Raw genomic sequence first — 23,557 nt, 5'->3', positions numbered from 1 at the left:
CCTTTCAGCTGTGAAGACCCCATCTATAAACTGGACTGCCAAGGATCTCTAGTCTTACCGTGGACCCTAAAGATGCAGGTTTCCAGGTATCAATTTCTTTGTCTCACAGTAAAAAGATAAGCATCCTTTTTTGAATGTTGTGAGGTATGTTGTGAGAAAACACTGTGACACTGTACTGATGTTTTAACTGACTATATTATTTCACCAATCATTTCTATTTATTTGTTATTCAGTCAAAGAAAATGTTTGTTTTATTACTGACCTACTTTTACTTTTCTCTAACGAGTGGTGTTGTTCGTGTGGTTTAAGTGGGCTGGAGGACTGTTGGTGTAACTGTCACAAGCTGTCACTGTTTACTGTCTGTTTCTCACACTGGAGTGCTAAATTACGTCTTTGTGTATAGTTGGCTGTCATTACTTGAAACAATGGTTACCTGCTTGCCAACCGAGGCATAATATAGATTTCTTATCTCAGCTTTGTTGAAGTTTGGCCATATGGCATTTACTCATCAACAATCAGAGCATGGCCAGCTTTGTCAGGAAACTTGAGTTTACAGAAGGAGAACAAGACTCAGCAGACAAAGTCATGAGTTGGACTTGGTAACAAGAGCGCTCGTTGACATTTTGGAATCAGAGGATCTCAGTCTGCACCATCCAGAGTTCCTTGTGTCTCTGAAGCTGGTACATAATCAACTTGCTTCAATGACCAGGTGTAATGGAATGAAAGTGCATCTTTTAAGTAAGTTTTTAGATCTCAATGGGATTTTTACACTGCATCACACAACCCATGGTCCACGGGATGTTGACCGTGTCATAACTTATTGCTTTATGTTGGACACATGGATAAAATAAATGGCTTTCCAGGCATGTTTGGATTTTAGAAATAACTTTACCCTAGCTCTTGGTAAATATAGAAACAGAAGCTCGACATGGCTGCATATTACAGATCCTCGTCTAATGAATAACATGTGTGCTTTTGTCACTTGCTCACTCATATACCCAGTGGTAATCACTGTAGTTCACATTCACACCCAACAACACTCTCCACTATGATTAAGTAATTATTAAAGCAGGCTACAAGTGGCTTGACATAGTGTTTTCTCACACGTAATCCCAACAGGTGCAGCACTTCAAAGACGACTAAATAACCTGCGAAACTGTGACATAAAGTGACTAATTCACATGTACATAAGTCTGGTTTCTCTCATACACATGGTCACTGCTTCATAACTTTTGCTCACCTGTAAATATAGAAACACAAGCACAGAAGCTCAGCATGGCTGCGTAATGCAGTTCATTCTGAATGACATGCATGCACTTGGCATACTAAAGACCCCTAAGCTGCCCCAAAATGCCTGTGTGAGCTTTGCTCATTTTAACCACCAATTAACTACTACAACATTGTCCATGCCCCCATGCATTAATATTCATTTTTCAACAACTGATCAAGATGTAATACCAGTGAAAAAAAAAAAAATGACAAAGCGGATGTCTATGTCTATACATGTCTTACATAATGTGTCCCTCATTTGGCTGATGGGGGAAGACAGAGCTGAACTAGCATATTCCTCAGACATCACTCCATCAGCCAAATGAAATAGAGCAGTTGTTTGTTAAACTAATGTCAAAATGAGTCAGTGAAGTCAGCACTGACTTGATTGCCAGGATCCTGTATCTATCTGCAAAGAGGTTGAAGGCCCGACTTTTTGCTTCAACCAAACGCAAACAAAAAATGGCTGAGTTCAGCATTTCCAATATGGTCCCCATCAATGATCAGCTTTAAAACCCTGAATCAAAAACAAATTGATGACATTTATTAACCAGCACTTATGTTGAGTTGACATTTTTTTAAAAATTGTCAATAAATCATGTAGTGGAGCTGACCATTAGTGCAAGAGTTGAAAGTTGCCATTCTTGTTTTCAGCCTGGTGACTAAAAAAAGGGATGGAACTGGCCAGGATCCCCTGTGAAAAATATGCTAACTATTGCCTAGAATCCCATAAAACTCCACTTCAAAAAAAAACAAAAGCAAAAAAAAACATTATTGAACAAACCTTGTGAAATTGACCTTGGTAAAACTTCAGCCACAGCTGAGAGTGTTGAAAAACTAAACTATGCTTGGACTGGCCACCACTGTGTTGTGGGTTGTACATAAGTTCAAGAATGTATCTGCTTTTCTGAATCATGGATGAATCTGAAAGAAGTACAACAGACATGAGCACAGACACACACATATAAACACACACAAACACACAAAGAAATAGTGAGTGCCTGTCTACTTTCAGTCCCACAACCTGGCAGCAGCATGCAGCTTTGTTCTGAACCTGAGGATCACATTAAATCTTGTCATTGGACTTTGTTACCAGGACAACAGCATCGCTGCAGCATCATCCCTGCCAAAGCCTGTCAGAACGGCAACAGTGGCAGCAACAGAAATACCTATAGATGAAAAAAAAATAAACATTGGCCCAAGAGATTACGACTGAGGGCCATCTAGCCTGGATGACCTGCTTTTTGAGGGGCTTGAGCGACACCTGAGTTGTAGTGGAATATGATAAACCCCTCAAGTGCTGCTCATTCCTCACTGTGGCCACATGTGCACTCTTGTTTTTTTAGCTGCTGATACTGTGTGAGAAGGCCAAGGCTGTGAATTCACAGCTCAGATAAAGACCTGAATAATTGGCACATGGTTATGTAATGTGAGGCGCGTGACTCCATGCAGCAGTGTTGTATAATTCATCGCACTGGTGGAATATGTAAAATCACAGTTCCAATCCCCTTTAGGTCTAATTAAAAGACTATCAACCTTTTTACAATGAAAACTCCAGGGGATAGAGTGTAATCATGTATTAATAGAATGATTACTAAAGAAATAAAGCTCCTTATGCTGATAAGAGCAGCTGAAATTATGGCACAAAGCCACTCTTAAGGAGAATCATATGAATGTCATTCTTATGATCTGAATTCTGCTCTATTTTGTGAGCAAGAGCAATCCCCTCCAAATGGTCAGATCTCATAGGGAGCGTGCTGGATGGTGAATTTTAAAATGCACCAGAGGAGGACTTAAATTCACTGGACCATTTTTCTTAGGTACATCTTGAGGTTCATTCAGATACTGTAGTAAGACTTTGTTCATTAAATCGGTATCACTGAAGCATCTGGCCAAATATGAAAACAAAGCTGGTATTCGATTGACGCTCTCATGAGATGAGAGAAATAGCTGTCAGAGCAGCAAGCTAAATGTTTTTTAAGTGTCTACAAAAAAGGACGGAAGAATCCACTCTGGACTGTGAAGGTGAAAAAATGATGGTTGTGTTAAAAATGATGAGATGTTTTCATTCTGGTAAATCTTTCTCTAATAACTCAAAGAGAATACAGGACAGTGGATAGATTAGGAAACTGGGATGAGAGTGGGGGTTGTGATGCATTTAGTGACCTCAGGTCTGCTACTGATTCAGGCTTTTATGTGACATCATGCCAAATCTGATTGGCTGATTGAAAATTTGGCTTATCAAGGGTGGTACTCTTGTGGTCTACTTCTTTTGGTTGGTACTTTAAACCTTAAGACTCATTGTTGTTAGTCGCTAGTAGGCTAACAGGCAGCTAGTGCTCACCTCTGAAACTACTGTTCATCCTCAGTGATCAACTTTAACTTCACAATAATCCCTGTCCCTTAGAGCAAGAAGCTGGCTAACAGTCTGATATCCTTATAGATGATATTTTGACCTGTTTATTGATAAGCCGTAGCCCGGGATTCAGACTTCTTTCTCAAACAGTTACAACTTAATTCTTTGACCTTAACCACTATTATTTGTTAGTTTCATCCAAAGCATTATACATATATTTTGACTTCAGTCTTTCTCATTACAAGTTGTCCAGACTTGAATAAAGTACATAAAACTTTATTTTGACTTAAGTGTGATACACCCCTTTCTGTTTTACTTCTATTTTGCACATTCTTTCAGAAAGCCTTGCCACTAATGGTGCAAAAAAGCAACATTACTGCCCTCTTAATTGATAACATGGTTCTTTATTAGATTGTGAAGTTACAGAAAAATAGATGGTGCTACAAATTTGTTGAATTTATCTGACTAGAAAAAAAAAAAAAAAGCAGTATTACATCAGTGTCATGAGAAAAAAAACATAGGCAGTCCAGACAGACTTTAGTCTCCAACTAATAACACAATAATAACCAGCATCAAAGGAATCATAAAAGAATTAATTAATCATGAATCAAGGCCACAGTTTGTCAGGTTGGAGAACAGTGCCACTGGGACAGTCATGATCAGCAGAAGGGCCTGTTGGAGCTCAATTCCTGTTCACACTGTACACAGCAGACTTAAAATACAAACCTGAGTGCTGCCACATCCAGCAATATGTGTATTTAAAATAGACAGGAATCTGAATACAGGGATCTGATAAAAGCCTCAGTGTCTGGAGTCACAGAAATGGTCTTCTACTAAACACCTCAAACACAAAGGAGATGATAGTGGATTTCTAGAGATCTGAGGGTCTGCCATCAACCAGTTAGCATTCATGGACTGGACGAGGAGGTGGTGCCAAATATGTAGGTGTACACCAGGACAACAAGTTGGAATGGTCCCTTATCACAGATGCACTCTATAGGAAGGGGCAGAGTTGCCTCTTTTTCTAAAGGAAGCTCAGATCCATCTGCAGAAAGATGCTGCATATGTTTTATCAGTCTGTGGTGGAAAGTGTTTTAATCTATGCTGCAGTCTGCTGGGGAAGCAGTATAAAACACAAGGGTACGAGGAGACTGGACAAACTGGTGAAAAGAGCTGGCTCTCCGATTGGAACCAGCTGAGGGGGTGTGGTGGAGAGATACATTGAAGAAAGCAGAGGCCATCGATGATCATCCACTTCACAAAATCTTGGTGGACCAGAAAAATGGCAGCAGTTGACAACTCCTCTCCCCCACCAGACTGCACACTTTCCTCAAACTCTGGTGAGAAAAATGTTCTTTTGCCTCCATTAAACATGAACAGTAACAACCTGTTCTCTGTTCAAAGTCTCCATCTGGCCAAATCCAGTTCAAATGACCAAAGCTCATTGCTCCATCAGTTTTATAGAGGAAACTCTTGGAACTAGCTTGTGGAAGCCAAGTATCCCAGAAGCTTTTCAAATGAACCAGAGGGACGAGCAGGTCATAGTCTTTATTAGATTCACCCTCTGACTTTTATTATTCCATTTTATTACGCTCTAAATCCAATGCTGATGGGAAAGTTGTACAATCATCAAAGTCGTTTGGCTCCTATTCTCTTGAGATTATTAAAAGCTAAATCTTTTGCTATTTCCTAAGAACCTCAGCATTGCACAAGTCTGTCTAAACTACCTCTACGTGTGAAATATTGCTTATATCTGTGCTTCATGACAACTTCTCCACACAATGTGGGGCTCAGAGGTGAACGATCCTCCTCAATGTAATAAAATAAAGTTATCGTTACAGGAAAAAAAAGAGCTTGCCTGCTGCAGATTCAAAACTTTAACTTCTGTGATGAAGCATTTCAAGGTTGCACTTTGGTTCCGTGTTCCAGTTCAAGCACAGACATCTGTGAAGCAATGATTTGATTCAGGAAGCGTCATGGGGTCATAAAACATCAGAGCTTCAATTTCAAATCTGACAAGAAGTTAAAAAAACATAAGTGAAAGGAAAAGAAAGAGAAGTGATACAGCAGAAGGGAGAATGATAATAAATACGGAGGATAGGAAGACATCTTTGTGATATTTCAGGATTCAATGTGTCATAAGGTTGAATTAAAATGCCCACAGTGTATGTGTGAGTCTTGGATCGGCAGGTTTCCTGTACCCTGCTTCTAGGTGCAAACACACTAAATACAATCTCCCCAGATTTGGAGTGGGCTCGGGGGAAGTGAAAGAGATAGAGCAGGAGCCTTGAGACCTGTGAGATCTGCTGGGTTTGTAAATTGAGAGCGTGTCTCATATACTCTGTGGAGTCCGGGCATTTAGACGTTGTTACACCAGAAGTAGGATCTCAGACTGAATTCTAAAACCCGATAGCCAGTGGATGTTTGTGAAGACTACGGAGACCTGCTCTGATTTTTCTGCTGTTGTTCTTTTTCAGCTGTTGCTTTTCACATTGGCACCTGTGTTAGTGTTGGTTCTGTCAAAAGCAATTCTGAAAAGAGGAATTGTTTCAGCTTAAGGACATAGAGACAAAACTGTAACTGCCTTTAGTGAGGTCAGAAACCCAATTATTGGACGTACTTAAATCAATAAGGCTGCAACGCGAACATTTTAAAGGTCATCTTTTTCTATTGGTGTGGAATCCAAGCCTCATTATATCCATCAAATAATATCAAACAAAACCACAAATATCAAACTCACAGAAATTTAAATACAAACATCATCAGGTTACCAGAGTCACAGAACATTTAGGGACTCAAGCACAAATCCTGGACTTAATTTTAACATTAACATTTTGTATATCATACACTGAAGGCCTCTGCTTTCTCAGGCCTGGGATAAAGGCAGCGAGGAGGACAGATGCGCAGGGATCCTCGGGACAACAAAAGACTGGGAATGACAGTTGACCTCGGAAGGCAACTCAAGTTGGTGGCAGCTGTGGCTCAATGTTAGAGCTGTCGTCTCTCATTATTAAGGTCGAGGGTTTCGATCCCAGCACCTGTCGCATGCTGAAGTGTCCTTGAGCAAGACACAGAACTCCAAATTGCTCCCACTGTTGGGTATGAGTGTGTTAGGTAAAAACTGATGGTTACTTACAATAAAAGTATTGCCATCAGTGTGTGAATGTGGTGTGGATGGAGTGAGATCAGTAGTGGAAAATGCTTTGAGTGGTCACAAAGACTAGAGAAGCACTATGTAAGCCCATTCCTTTTACCAAGTTCCCAGAGGAGATTGCTGTCACCAGACCCTGACCAAATATCATGCTCTGGTCCCAAATAAAACAGGTGGCCCGAAGACCTGATGGTACACTGAAAGGAGATGACTGCAGAGGCACATGAGTGCAAGAATGGTAAATACCAGTCTTTCACCTTTGAGAGCCAGCCGAGGGGTGGAGAACCTGGAACCTACCTGTAGAGGTTGGTTGCAGGGGGCCTCCCTGGTCAGACACTCTGGGGAGCACTGGGTCAGAGGGGCAACCCACAAGAGTCTGGTGAATGACATCTCAAAGCAGGGATAGACTGTATCCAGATGGCTCTGACTAAAGAGGACCAAGAGGTGGCTGAACCAGGCTGGTAGGGGAGAGGGTGTCAGAGCTGAACAAGAAGACCTGAATGGCCAAGGGGGCAGTTCCAGGACACTTGTTCTGCTGCCAAGCCCTATAGGTAAAGTGGGGGGCTTCCCACTCGAAGACCGGGTGAAGTCTCAAGGTGTGACTCACACAGCTCTGCCCTCAGATAAACAACATCTGAAGGGAGCGACTTCAATGCTAACCACCCTACATAAAGAGAAAGGAGGATACGCCTGCCAAGGGTGTGACTGTGACGTACCTAATGTTAGAAGACACACAAAGAAAGGATAAGAGAAGAATATAAATAATTATTTAAAAAAGCAAACTGAACATACTAAATCAGTAAAATATCAAATAAATCCTTGGTGAAGTTTTTATGCTGATTGTTCTTGGTTTTAGCCTGAAGACTTTGTTACAAGGTAGCACAGGTGCAACTGTTAGCAGGAGGTTTCTTAAGAAGTGAGTTTTGGCTCCAAGTCAGGCAACTTGAAATAACAGCGGAGAGAAGTGCTTTTGAGAGAACATTCTTTCAAATTATAAATTACTGATTACAGATAACAATGAACTTCATTAAAAATTGTTATTTCATAATTCTGGAAATAGCATTAAGTTATCTGACACCAAGCAGAATTATAGTGACACGTGCATTCAGTGACTTTGCCCTGTTCATTGACTGTTGTTTGCAGGCCAGTGTCAGTTTCTGATTTCTTTTTAGTTCTTTGACAGAAACGCCCATTGGTTTTAGTCACATTTAGTTCTTTTGTGCGCTCAAAAGTTTTAGTCAACCCAAACTCACAAGCCAAAACCTTTCAATCATTACTCTTAGCAATGTGTTTTCTCTTCCTTTTAAATTATTGAGTTTGCTGATCAGAAATGCATATTGAGGTCAAACTTCGTAAGAACTTAAATCTGCAGCATCTTGCTGCCTTCTCATTTATTTTGTGTAATATTTGCTTAAATAGTCTGGCCTAGACTTGTCCGCCAATGCTGCTGTGCTGTCCTTGCTGATATTCTAATAGAAGGAAAGTGTATTGCACACGGATAAATGTAAGATCGAGGTGAATAGAGTCAAGACAACAAAACACTCTTTCAGTGGCTGCTATGGATTTATTTGCCCTCAAATAAAATACTAAAACACATTGGTAGGAGAGACAACCTTTCATGTACACACTTCAACCCACAAGCAATTTAGAATGATCAATTGACTGGGTGCATGTTGAGAAAACCTGAGCATGCTCCAGAAAGGTCTCTGCAGGAGACTTGTTGCCATGAGGCAACAAGCGCGACTACTTTGCTTTTGATATGGTGCCCAAATGAACCTGCAGTAACAAGTGTACTGGACAGTCAGTTCACGGCACTCTGAACTCTGTCTTCACCTTTGGAGATCAGAAATGGGTTAAATTGTCCATCCATCCATGTTCTACCACTTATCCTGTTCAGGGTCACGGATGGCTTGAGCCTGTCTTTGGGTAAAAGGTGCGGCACACCCTGGACTAGTTGCCAGTCAATCACAGGGCGGATACAGAGATAGACAACCATTCACACACACACTCACCCTTACAGGCATTTGACCTTGTGAACATAATTTTGAACTGCATAAGTACCCGGAAAGAACTCACACATGTTCGGGTAGAACATACAAACTCCACACAGAAAGGCCAACCTTGCCTAAACTGGGATTCAAACTGGTGACCTCCTTGCTGTGAGGCAACAGCACTAACCACTGCAACACTGTGCAGCCCGGATTAAATTGTGTTTACACCGAGACTCCCGCAACGATTCTTCCTTTACGTTTTCAAAAGCCACCCTGGTTTACATGAGGACGGCGTGAAAACGATCCGCGTTCATACGACTCCAGGAGGACAAGTCACTTCTTCTGTTCTTTCTCTTTCTGCCGTTTTGTCGTGTGAGACGGTCGGCAATCCAACCATGATGCACATTACCGCCACCCACTGCACCGGAATGGCTCAACTAGAAATGTGGCTGAGCGCACAGCCTTCACCTGAAACTGCGAGTGCGAATGCTGTGACGTCAGCGTTTCACCCTGAAACGCTCCGCTCTGTGTTTACACAAAGCTGGATGGAGGAGCGGATTCAAATCTTTCCACTCTGGGGAGCGTTTTCAAACGTTTGTGTTTTCACTGAAAACGCAACGTGGTCTCATCTAAACGGAAGGCCAAAACGCAACAAAATGTTTGCGGAATCGACCGTTTTCGGCGTCATGTAAACGGGGCCTAAGTATGCTGCCTAATGTCTCACCAAACTGAAAGAAATCAAGTTTTTGAGGAGAGAAAATTTGTATTCATGGCACACACTTAAGTAAATCAGCCTGTTAAAGGAATGTATTGGACATATCAGACACAAAGGGGAGATGGCATACATTTTGAATGTCTAGTATTCGACCACTAAGTCTTTTTGTCTAGTTATTGTTCCCAAAACACAACACGTTTATCTGAGTTTCTTTTATTGATGTGTGAAACTCTTCATTGTCTCATCTCCATCATACAAAAAAGTCATTGGCAATCATTTATTGCTGTAACTTTCATGAAGAAATTACCGGTGCCAAAGGCTTTCGCTTGACAGACAGCTCAAATCATGTTTTCAGTGAATTCACAACAGCTTGGGTGTCTATGAGTGGGAGCAGAAATTAGTCTATAATTATGTGAAACTAACAATGAAATTTTTCTTGGACCAACAAAAGAGTCAGCCACTTACTAAATACTGACAAATGACACTGGATGAATGTGTCGATTCGTACATTCAGAGTTTCATTTGTCTTTGGCGTGGAATAAGCCGATTTGAAAATAAAATGAGGTGAATTTAGAGAAGTGGTTGTATTGCTAAATAAATTAAAAAGCTAATACATGCAGCGTTATTTCAAGCAGCGAACTACAGATTAAAAATGTGAAGCCTTGTCAGAGAGCTGGACTCAGGTGCAGATTAACTCTAAATATTTATTAGACAAAACTGGAAAGTCCAGAAACAACCAAAATCATCACACAGGGGAAACCACTGGAGCTAAGTAGACAAGGCAAGAAGATGAGAACCACAAGACAAGACAAACTGACCAAAAACCTGAAGAAACACAGAGACTAAATGGACCAAAGGTGAATCAACACAGGTGCCTGACAAGACACAGGCGAAACTCATGAGTGTAATCAAACAGGAGGGAAACACAAGGGCACAAGGATAAACTGTACCAGACACACAGTGAGCACAAACTACAAAATATAACAGGAAACACACGAGAACACAAGACAAGAATCACAAAGAATGAGACATAGAGGAGGCTCAAGACACAAAGAAACAAGGTAAATCCACAAGACAGAAACAATAAGAATAGACATCGCAAAAAGGCAAACATATGACAAGTCCAAACAGAAATCTTTGAAAAATGCAGTTCTTTCAGAGCCTGCTTGAGGCTGGCTGCAGAAACACCAGGAACCACATAGAGTTCAGCATCACCAATATGGCCACTGCCAACAACATGCTTAAAAACTCTATCAGAAACAAATGGATGATGTCACAAAGACCATGCCTGCATATTTCACAGTCTCTGGTTGTTTTGCAAGCCATGGAGTCCTGAAACCCAGGGCTTCCTTCTATGCCATGCTGATAGACGATATGCATAACGGAATGTAGCCAGTCATTTAACAATTCAAGGATCTACTATTGAAGGGGAATGTCTTTAAAAGGAAATGATATACTGACAAAAAGCCAAATGGATAGAAGCAAAGCAGAAACTATGCACAGATGATCTGTAATTTAAGTACTATTACAAATATCTTTAAATAATGTTTTACACAAGGATGCTGAAAATGTGTAGTGTGTATCAATCTTTCTCTTAAAGGCCTATTGAGTACAAGCCAGCTGTGCCAAGGCAGACTATGAAAGCCATTTCCCCCCCACATTATTTTCAGTTCTCTGCTTTAGTAAACTCTACCACCCATCAATCCAGATGCAGTTGTGGAAAAAAAACAGCAAACTAAAAACTTTTCATTTCTGTGAAAAACCCTCAGATCTGCACCCATTTGAACAACTAAATGAGCCAAACTTACCGTCAGTATGGCCTGATGGTCAGAATGTCCTCTCATTACAAAAAGCAGTCCACAATCAACTCTGTAGATGTCGAGCTGATGTGTGCTCTGTAAACACTTTGCATTATATCCGCAGGTGACTCAAAGTTTCTACAGAGTTTTAAGATACTTTAGCACCCAAGAAGGTCAACTAGTAAATTAACAAGTAAACAAGTAAAGCTGTTTACTTGTCTGCAGAAACATACAATGTCAATGCACTCATGCGCTCTTTTGTCATGAGTAGATGCTGTTTTCTTTCTGAGGAGGTGGCTTGTTGCAAAAGTTAAGTTCTGCTTCTGTTGAACTTCTGAGCTGTTTGTGTGCCAGTCTTGGTGCCTGTTGTGACCGTTTGCTTGTTTCCAAGCAGGCGTGTTGTCTCGGTCGTGTCACCCTTAGGTAGCTCGTATAGCCCAGCTGTGGTTGCTATAGTTTCCACAGCTGATTGTGGTTACTGACATATGTGCATGCATAAACTCATTATGGGTAATATGCAACCCTGTATAGAAAACAGCTGCTAAACATTCAACCCCTGTCATTTTCATCCCGAGTTCTCTCTCACACACGGAGAAAAACAAATGTTCCTCATCTGCCCACGCATTTGGCCCTACAGACCTTGAACCATTGTTGTTGCCACTCTCCTCACTCCCCTGAGCTGGTAAGATAAAACCCCGGCCCACGTGAACTAAAGAAAGGCCAGCACAGGTTTTATAATTGGAGAGAATGAGGGGGAGAGGAAGATGCAAAGCAATCAGACTGAGAGAAGAATGAGAATGAGACCTTAATTAGACATTCCTCTGGCTCTATCTATGGAAGGCTTTCCTTCGAGGTGCTCTTTCCCCTCGCCTGAAAAACCTACGGTATCAGTGAATTCTAATTAGAGAGAACTTGATGAGTGTGCAAGCGTGTGTGTGCTTGCCGTGGCCTAGATAGACCGGCTTCAACAGTATAAGCCTCAGTGCTCTGGTGTGGTTGGTCCCAAGCTGCCATCAAATGAGAGCTTGTGTCTCTGAGGGATGCTGGGGAGGGGGGGAGGGTGAGGAGGGGAAGACAGGGTGAGGTACACGGGGAGATAACAAGAGTGGGCATCACCAGAGGTGGGGACACAGGGGAGGAGGAGAGTAGATGTGAGAGGTGTATTAGTAAGGCTGCATGTGTTTGAAGTGGTTATGTGCTTGTTTGTGCAGAGATGTTTGTGTGTGCGGGGGGCAGAGTAAGGAATATGCCTCCTGTGGTGCGATGGCTGGTCGAAACAACAAGCCTCTCCGGTCTCACAGCAAGTAGGAGAGAGACTCTGTGCAGAATCCTTCACACTGGTGCTTGGCTTGGCCTCATGTCATTTTCTTGGTAGTTTGACCAACTTTGGCCCTTTTTTACACTTGCACTTCACTACGAAAACTTTCTTGACACTGTCTGTGGTGGTGTATGTGAACAAGAACCCCCCAGTCCATTAACACTGAGTTTTTGAGGAGTTTTTCCTGCCAGACCCCCAGAAAAGTTTCACAAAGCTGGCGTGAGGCCATGTGTGAATTTAGCAGTGACATGCAACAGCCGAAATTCAAGTGAGTGGGTGGGCTGAACTCAACTCAGTTTTAAGAAGTGGGCATTGTTGAAATGTCCTACATATACATATTGAACTGGTACAGTCACTATACAAGTCTCAAGCTGTTATCTTGTGACTGACGCTAACATAGTCCCACCTTGAAGCCCATGTGTGAAAGGTCACTCTGGTATCTAAATGTCCTGACATTGGCTGTTTTCCAAACGGCCCACTACACTAGCATTGTCTACTGATCAGGCCAAAATCCTTTCGAAGTAGGCAGTATGTGAGAAGTTTTAAGATCTGAAGTATGCCAAAAGTTCAACGATGTCCCACTGATCTGGGAATAGTATACAACGGGCCAGTCTATTTGGCATACCTTTTAAATACATGGGGTGGGACGGCTACACTGTTGATGTTGGGAGCATTTGTTTTACTTGTTCCTGGCTTTCTGTTACACAGAGTTTGCACGTCTCTCTCCTTCACTTTCCGTGTGTGTGTGTGTGTGTGTGTGTGGGGTGGGGGGGTGGGGGGGTGTTTGTAAATGGAGCAAATCTCTCTTATATGCAATATAGAACATGGATAAATGTGATCGCATGTATATGAGACAGAAGTAACACCCCATCAAGTAAATAAGATGAAAGGGAAGGCTGTTTAATCTGTTAAATAAAACAATCAGGTTAACCCTGATCTATAAGAAAAGAAAGGCATTAGTGCTACCTCCAATTCAAATATGAAATGAGGAAACTCAAACAAAACAATGGACGACTTGCTCAGCAGCTTTCCTTTTAAGAATGACTTTTTTCACCACTGATTGTTGGTCACTGTAGCCTGGTCCCTGGCATAGTTGGTGCTTAGCTCTGGCCCTGCAAAGAGTTGGTGCTTGCTAAGCACCAGATTTGAGCACATGGAGCCAGTTCTTTGTCTGTGGAAACACAGGGAACCAGTGCTTTGTCAGGCACTGGCCTGGAACTAGCACCAGCACCAGTTTGGACGAAAAGGGATATGTCTGGCAATCTCGTTGCATATTAATAACTAAAATGTCCTGATCAGCCCACGGTTTGTTTGGTTTCACTTTACCTGTGAGGGCATGCATAAGAGTGACATGACACTGTCATAACCATGACATAGCATCTGTGGTTTAGATGGAGGACAGCTTCATACAAGCTTATGAGTCTTGTCAATAAGTGTCATTTGGTCAATTGAGCCATCTCTAATGCAGAGTTGACATTGTTTGGGGTGTCTTTATTATGGCAACTTGACAACAACGGAGACAAATAACCAGCCAATGTCTTTATGATGACATCAAGATGTCATAAGAGGCCTGATTATCAAACTTGCTGAAACTGTTCAGCTCTATCTGTTGGCATTGCATTAACCTGTTTTATGAGGTTGGTGTTGCCATTGGCTGTCATTACACCATTCTAACAGTATCTTGAATATTTTCCCAACCTTCAGCAAAGTGTAACACTTTGAACTAGTCATTAGGATGTCAATGATGTTTGTTTTGTACATTTATAATAAAGGCAAAAATTACATCAGCTGTACTTCTACTTCCCTGAGCTGAAAACCAGCATAGCATGCCACAAAAGACCCAACAGAACAATCATACTACATACTCCATTCAAAATCAGTAGGCAGTATGCAGTGCCCACCACCCACTAAATACACATGTAGTAGGCGGTTTGGAAAACAGCCATTATCCAGAAAATATTCACGTGAGATAGAGTTTTGGACCACAAGTAAGTTAAGAGATAAAACCAACAGTGCATCTCTGCTCTCCTTCTTGGTCCTGTATCTATACTTGGATAGCCAAAACAGCAGTAAAGGGACATGTCAGAAAGTCTTCCAGATACATTTTATACCAATGATATGGGCCAAGTCTAACATAAAGCTCACTCTGTGCCACACACTTTTTTTGGTGTGAAATATGTTTGAAACAGAAATACAGATCAGACCAGCTGGGGTGCTCTCTTACTAATGTCACACACCACACTCTAAAAATGTACCTGCTCTTTCATACCTGGATAATACTCAAAGTTAGTTTACCTGGTAAAAAGAATAATCCAGTTTAAATCAGGAGCGCCATGTCAGTATGTGAACTCATAAATGACTTGAGCCCTGCTTCCACTAAGTAGTTTGCCTTGGTACAGCATGCATTTTGAGGCGTTTCCACTGACTAATCCCCGGACAGAACGTCAAATAACCAATATAAACCATCCCACTTTTTGAGATCCCTCTGTTAGGGTACCAGACCAAACTGATTCGATCCCAGACTGTTGAGCACTGTAGACCATTGATTGGTCAAAAGAATCGTCACTTACCACGTGCCAGCGGCTGCTGTATTTTTCTTCATGGCACACAGCCTTCTCTGAAACAAAACTTGATTGTTCCTTGTAACAAAGAGTCACATGGAAATCACAAAGAAGGCACATTGCTGGATGTCTCCCATCGCTGGTATTTGTTCGCTGTGTCGTGTTTTTCATCTTTAAATTAATTAGCGAGGTTCACTTTGTGGCGCTGCTATACACTATTATGTAGCTGAAGTGGCTATCGGCATCCGGCTCACACATCGCCTTCTAGGAGGCGTGCAGTTGGCGGTGGAAAAGCAAACAGAGTCAGGCTTTACTGATCCATCCTGTACCAAACTGTACTGATCTAAACTGTACCGACTGCTTGGTGGAAACAAGGCTGTGATAATCACTTTGTCCCCAGGTGTTTGCTGCTGATCATAAACTGTTGTATACAAAAAAACTAATTTCTGTGACATCAGCCTTTTGTTTCTGATACTGACTTTTGAAGCCTATCCTTGGGGGCCAAAATAGAAATTCTGAGCTCCCCCTGGCTTTTTTCAAGTTTGTATGAGTTAGGCCCTGTTAACACAGCAATGTTTCACTCAAAAACACTATAACGCAGTGAAAAAAATGCATTTACACAGAAACGCAGAGGGACTAAAAACGCTGTAGCAAACATGCCAGGCTTGTAGTTGGCGCTGTAACCGTCTCGTCCAGAAGTGGCTTTTGGTTGAGGTAGAGTTGGGCAAATCACCTGGTGTATTGGCGAATGCCAAGTGGAAGCAACAGATGCACATTATGTTGAAAGACCATCAGCAGATTCAGCAGATTCAGCAGCACAAGCACAACATTGTAGTCCGTGACGATCGTAACAACGGTACTGTTATACTGTTGTATGCGCTTGTGCAAATCAGGGTATGACGTCAGAGTCAGCAGGTCTGCTTACTGTTTACACCGCATTGGCGGTGGCAGCGCTTCAGAAAAAAATCACTCCGGAGGCAGTTTTCAAAACTTTAGGTCAGCTAAAACTCTGTTTCTATGTTAATGGGAGGCCAAAACTCAACAACATTTTTGCATTTCACCCTAAAACTGTTGTCGTGTAATGGCCCTTTAAAGAAGTGGGCCTTTGGCCTCTTTGCAGACAACTACAAGGTGAGCACCTTGCCCCACCTGAGCCATGCCTGTTTACAGCAAAAACTTGTAAAGTTAATAACCCAGAAAATAACAAGTTATAAGAAAATTCACCCCCAGTACAGTGTTTGCTGATGGAGAAAGGACTCAAGCAGATTTTGGAACCAAGCTGTAAAATATGTGTATATCTCCTGTAGGGATCGTCTGTTTCGAATTGGTGTGTATGTGGTTTTTTTTTTTGTTGTTTCTGCTGGCAGCTTCATGTGGACTGTTGAAGAACTGCAGTTTTTAACACCTCCCTAGAGGCTTCATATTATTAGATCAGAGTTTCTGCTCAATATCTATGCAGAAGAGCACCCACTGTAACCATTCTGTTTAGTAGGACCAATGGTTTACAGATAGATGACATAGAAAAGCTTTTTGAGACTATTGAATCAACAGACGTGCAAAAAAACAAAACATTAAAAATATAAGGAGGGAATCATTTTTCTCTCTTTTCAGTGCCAAGCGTAACTTTCATAACTTTCAGTGCTGTTACTTATGAACGGTTTGATAAAAGAGAGCATAGATGTCACAGTGATAGTAAACACATAATACACAGAATTTCAAATCCTTCCCAGGAGTAATTTAAAACCCCCATGCAGATGTTCTGTGTCTGGTCGGTCTTCAATCTCATGGATCCATAACTCAAACCCAACACGCTGGGTTGTATTTTATCACCCCAGCTTCCACCAGCACAGCCCATGAAATGTTTTTGAACCACAGAGCTGTTCTTAGTCTGAATCTGCTCTTTTTTTCTCCTCTGGATTTTTCTTTATTACATTAATACATCAGTCTGAATGTATCATATAAAAACTGATTGGAACAGATAGATGTTTTAGGGTTGTTAAGTTGTCTTTCAGTGGCAATAAAAAGTATTGATAGACATATGAGAATAACCTTAATGTGAGAAAGGAAGAGCAGGGAGATACTGAAGTGAGGGAAACACATTAGACCGGGTCATGTTGCCCTGATGATGACAAAGAGGTGGGAAGGGACAATGAAATGAAAAGGAATGGTTGAATAGAGAAAATGCCAGATTGTGATGAAGATGCAGAGGAAAAGAAAATGTAGTAAAAAACACAGAAAAAGTCATTATACAAAGTAGAATGAGGACAGAATGAAGGTGTAACCAACTGAGACTCAAAAGAGGGATGATTTGGCCGAGCGTATGCTGCAGGCTGAGGTGCTTTCACGCGCTGAGAAAATCTATTTGACTTGATAATTCTTATTTACAAAGTTGGACTGAAAAATATTAAGCCTTGGTCAGTTCAAACTGGAGATGAATAGATCTTTTTCCCTCCCTTGTCGAAATAAATAGGAAAAGATATCTGTTGTAACCACACTCTGCATCCCAACCTGTCCCTTTATGACTGAATCTGATTGACACGGTCTGCCAATATAAACACGACAGTTAGAAACCGAAGGTATTCTCTTTTGTTATTTTTACACAGCAGTAAAAAAGAGAGGATAATTCTGGACATGCTTCAGATGATGCTTTCATAATACAATGTCTGCACACTATCAGGCCAAGACCGAGACATCTTAACGAACTGTAAGGCATGGAGTATAAGTGTGAAGACTTACACCTTTGTGATGTATTATAACTACCTCCTACAAGTTTCACAAAGACACAGCATCTTCAAAAAGTTAACTTAGCCTCTTGTTAGACTCAGTAGGAAGAAGGCCACATTTAATTTTGAGAAAATGACATAAGACCAGCAGCTCCTACTGACATTTATTAACTGTAAAAGTAACATGAATTCCCTGTTGATTAAATAAAATCAGTCACTAAGTGAGGTTGAAAATATTTGTGCCATCATTACGGACTTTTGGGGCAAACACGATGATCCAATCACAGTGTGTATAACTATTCCCTTACACTTGGACATTGTCTGACCGGGGGCCCACTGAAACGCAGAAAGTCAGTTTTATTTGGTTTTATGAGGTTCTCCTGACATTTGTAGTTGAAAAAAATGATTGGTGATCATGGGGTACATGCAGCTCCAACACAAGGTGTCCTGAGCAGAGCATGTGAGTGGAGTGCGAGCAAGCGGGAGGGCAGGGCGGCCAAGTTTTGAAAAAAGTGCAAAGTGTGTGTTTTTTTTTCTTTTTTTTTAATGAATAATGGGGTACTATTGGGTAATGTCCTGTTCAATTTATTTTTGTTTCTGCTCACAACAAGAGTCTGATGCATACCTGCATCTGGGCCAAAATCTATTCAAGTACAGTATCTGAGTACACATATTTTATTACCTCCCACTATTTGGGGTCTAAGACTTCTACGGTAATGGGTGGAATGGCATGGTGGAGGTTTAAACAGGGAGTGACGGAAGCGGGTCCTTTGGGTAGTGAGGAGCTGAAATCCTCAACGCTCCACTTTGCTCACATGCTCTGGTCCAGAGCATAGACTGTATTATTAATGGGCATAGTCCCCCGAACGTCACCCATCTGTTTCTAAAACAGATTTTTGAAGCAAATTGGCCATATTGGAAGTGATGGGGGCTTCGAGTACAGCTCCTAGGGCGCCTCTCAATCATGTGACATGAGCTGTGCCTCTGATTGGGCGAGCTTGTGATCTTAATATCTTTTGAACTGTCAAGTCAGAAAAAAAATGTACACCCCATACAGTGTGTCCCAATGGTGAAATTAGTGATTCAGACACGAGACATTCTTTGAACAAAGCTGTAAATAGGTTAATTTCTGCGGTGAAAACAGCTTTTTGTTGGCTTGGTGTGTATGTGACTTCTGGTACTTTCGAAGCCAGCTTCAAATGGACATATGAGAAACAGCAGATTTTAGCACTTCCACATTGTCTCTAAGGTTGCAGCTTGGTCCTCAAGGCGGGGTGATGGAATACATTTTTTACCCTTTCTTCGGCCACATCTCAACGGGGAAAAGTTCTGTTTTTGGATGAATTTGTGTGGTAGACCACAACATTAAGTCAACGAGAACAAAATTAGCAAGGATCTCTCCATCTGTTCAAAGGTAAGTCAGCATTTGAGGCAATTTAGCTTAAGTTAGCCTTACATTAACTCCTAGCTGTGTTACTTATCATGTCTCTTTGTTTGTTGGGATTTATTAGCCTATTTTGTTCTATTTTGTTTTTTAACTTTGGTGATTTTATATAGTTGTTAGCTGGTGTCTATTGAAACTAACATCAACTTCTGGAGCTTAGGTTCATTAGATTTTCGGTAATAGCCGAGATAACAAATGCTGGCAAACAGAAACACAATGCTGAATGATTCAGTGTAAATACTGTAGCACCAGACTAACTGAGAGGCACTCCTGGTAAAGACGAGAAAAAAAGATGTTATATTTTCCTCAAGATCAATGCTTATCCTCTATCATGTTATCTGAAATGATGATGGCAACAAGAAATGGTTTATCACGTTTGCACTGGTACCTGTACATTTTGGCTTGTGATTTAAGTTTTATTGACCTTCTCAACATTAAAATCAGTAATTTATCCCTCCAGTGCATAGTTTAGACCCTTTTGGTGATTCCTAGGTGATATGTGATCTTTCTGCCTAATAAAATCATCAATGACCTATGAAATGCCTCTTACCATGATACCTGCAGTAGCATCTATTACTGAATGTCTATTGTTGTCAGAGTGAGTGAAGGGTTACATGGTTTAGTCATAGGTCAATTGTCTCTTGATGCCAGATGATAAGTGGTCAGTTTTCTGCAGTTACATGTTGTGTAACCATCAGCAAACTCTGCTTCTTTCTGAAGTAAATGTTCTCTATTAGAGGGCGATATGGAAAAATTATGTCAGGTTTTTTTAAGGCAGGATCAGGATCTGGACTTTATCCGGATTGTTCTTCAGGATGTTTTTAATACCATTTTTACCTGAAAACATTCATAGCCCCATTTATATTTTTTCCATGCATTCTGAACTGTTTCTTTGCTTTAATTTTGGACTCTGGATGTTCATGAAGCACATTTTCACATCATTTTAACACATCAGCTGTTAGGGTTGTCGAGTTTCTGCAGAATGTACGAAGCTTTAGCTTTATACAAGTGGCCTATGCACAACCCAAACATAGTTTTGATCTTTTTCTTAGACACTCAGTCACAAAGCCAAACACTATTGATGTGAAATACAATAAGTTTGAAAACAAAGTTATGGTTTTGTGTTTCTGAATATTAATGTGGACTTGGAAAAGTAGAGGACAACTAATAAAGGTGAAGAGGATCGGGGGTCATACCAACAAATGTTCCTACCTGTGTTAAGTCATTTAGCAGCAGAGGCTACAAGCTATTATTCCTGAGCTTTAGCCGTGACAATAATAATAATAACGAGACGGCTGGAGCTGAGGAATCGAAGCGCCCATTTAGCAGATGAGCTTCCAAATGACCTCCTGAAAAAAGAAGAGATGGCACCTAGCCAACAGATGTGTCAGCCCCCCCTCCCCCTTCTCTTTCTCTGCCTGTATCTGTCTAGTGTCTTTCTTTCTTCTTCTCTCACCCTCTGGGTCCCACATTCAGTGTTAAGTTTTCAGTGTCACATATCAAAAGTAGTCCAAAGAAATGAAATAATGAAATACACACATTGTTTATTTGTTGTACCAGAGCAGAGAGAAGTCTCACCCATACACACACACACACACACACACACACACACACACACACACACACACACACACACACACACACACACACACACACGCACACACACACACACACACACACACACACACACACACACACACACACACACACAGACAACTCATGACTCATTCAACGCACAACCACACACAGCCCCTTTATCCAGATTGTATGCATGTGTGAAGAGACAATCTTCTCATCCATTACCACTTCTGAGGACACACAGAGCCTCTGATCTGACCAACAAATAAATCCCTAACATTCACTCACACATACACACACTCACACACACAATCCCCTCTTCCTGGTGTAAAAGCACTCCGGGTGTTTCTTCGTCTTGTGATGTGGCTGCAGAGGAGCGGCATCACACTGTAACCACCCCCTGCAGAGGCTGAGGGATGCAAAGCGAATGAGAGGGAAGGAGAAGAATAGGGGTAAATTAGCAAGGGGAGAGTAACAAATGGAGCTGAAAGAGATGAGAAATGTTTGAACGTCTTACAATGAAGAAAAGAGACAGAAAAAAAAACATGAGGAAAGAGAGAGGAGAAATTGAACTTTAATTAGTTATAAGTTGTGTATTGAAAAAGGATAAAAACTCTTCTAGACAAAGACACAAGAGAAAATCTAACAACTAAACAAGTCTTGATAAAAGCCATCCTTCACATTGTCACCTATGGCACTCATACTGGGGCATCTAGGATTATAAAGACAAACAGCATAACGTAAATTTCCCAATAATTTGAACGCTCTTCTAAGAGTTTATACAAAACAAGTTACATTATTTACGAGCCTTTAATAACACGAAAAGACAGTGGGACAAAAAGATAGGACATGGACATGTTGTGTTGGTAAGAAGTCCAGTTTAGAAAAAATGAGGCCTACTGGACCGTGCTAAAAGTTGCTGTTCATTAGGAATCTGCTCGAGGCTGGGTGCAGAAAACCCGGAAACCGCGTGCACACCAAACCAAAAAAACAACAACAACAGACTTTTACAGCATTAAAAAAACATATTTAAAGCCTCGTTCAAAAAACAGCTTGGGTCTGAAAAACTTGTTTCACTTTCGGCACACACTGTACGCGGGATACATTTTTTGCTAACTCGGCTTTTAGAAGATATTAGCATCCTCTTCACTGATTACCATGATGTGTTTCACCTGTGGCTTTGTCTTCCTGCTCCGTGCGTGTATTAATGCCAAGCCTCCCCTCTCTTCTGTGCATGTTCATCCTGTACTATTTTGCTAGGGTTACCTTTGAGTGTTCTTGAGTTCTGCCTGTATTTTGACTTTCTCTCTCTGCCTGACTTTTTTGGGGTCCTTTTCCCTGATAGTCTGCCTTCCTGTGTACTGAACTTTGGATTTGATTAAACATACTTTAAGCTTTCTGTCTGATTTCCAAGATTCCCTGCCATTTGGGTCCACTCTCTAATTCAGCAAAGTTGTATCATCAGCAGAGTAAAGCAGCTGGGCTCTTCTACAACTGAGCCATACTGTTGTAATACATGCAGAATGTGGTTCCTTGTTTTTTGGCGTCAGTACAAGAGTTTTATCCTGAAAAGGCAAAATCTGAATGGCAACATACAGGTGCATCAATCTGAAACCTGTATTTAGCATTAACAGAGCTTTCTTAGATGGGTAGGCTAACCATGCAAACCATGCATTGAGCCCCTTATAGCCTACCATACCATCAGGTATTCTTGCTTTTCAACTGTGCACTGAGACTGGTTCAGGAAGCCCCTCTCTTCTACAGGGCAGCAGAGGCATCCATGATTGCAATAAAGAATGCCAAAGTTTCGTCTGACCACAGGAAAGTTTTCTGCTTCGCCTCGGTCCATCTCATATACACTGAGACTCAAGTAGCTCACTTGATTTTCTATATCCTGTTCAATCTGGGTTACCTCTATACATATAGATGGAATTTTAGACTATATCAGAACAATGTGTAAACAAATACATTCACAGTATCAACCACAGAATGGAAAAGAACACACTGAGTAGAAGAAAAGAGTATGAGCCATGTTCATTATGTGCATGAAGATAGCAGTGTTGGTGCATTGGTTGCATGATGGAAACATCCCACTCACTTCCTGTGAATCTTTCTGACTTTTTTAGGCTGTCTTCTTGTGGGAATTTTACTGGCAGGGGCTGTCAGAAAAAGAAAAAAAAAACTGATTAGAATTGATTTGAAATTTGTCTGTTTGAATGAAGCCAGCCCCAGAAGTTTCACAAAAAGCTTTCAGGAGTTTTGTGTGTGCATAAATGGACTTCAGAACAACCAGTGCTTTAGTCGGCAAGTGAAAATACTGGCTGATTTATCAGGCAAAGGCAAAGGAAGGAAATTTTCCTCAACGGTTGCTGGGGAGGAAAAGACAGGTATTAGAAGGAAATAGGGCCAAATCTGGATTCCAGTCATTAAATTGACAGAAACACGAATCCAAATGAATGCTGAAGTTTTACTTTGTATATGCTAGGCAGAGAACACAAGATGCTCTACACTCACATTTGCCTCATTCTCACAATCACACAATAAGAAGTCTTCAATTAGGCGGTCTATTTAAGCTGCAGGACTTCCAGTTTCTACCTCTTCTTCACCTATGCCACAGCTGCCCTGCAGTAGCGCTATGCTCAAACACTAAGC

Source organism: Halichoeres trimaculatus, unplaced genomic scaffold (assembly GCF_033239565.1).
Source record: "Halichoeres trimaculatus isolate MK-OKI-2021-1 unplaced genomic scaffold, fHalTri1.1 fHalTri1_scaffold_5, whole genome shotgun sequence".
Taxonomy (NCBI): domain Eukaryota; kingdom Metazoa; phylum Chordata; class Actinopteri; order Labriformes; family Labridae; genus Halichoeres; species Halichoeres trimaculatus.
This window is presented reverse-complemented; position numbering follows the sequence as displayed.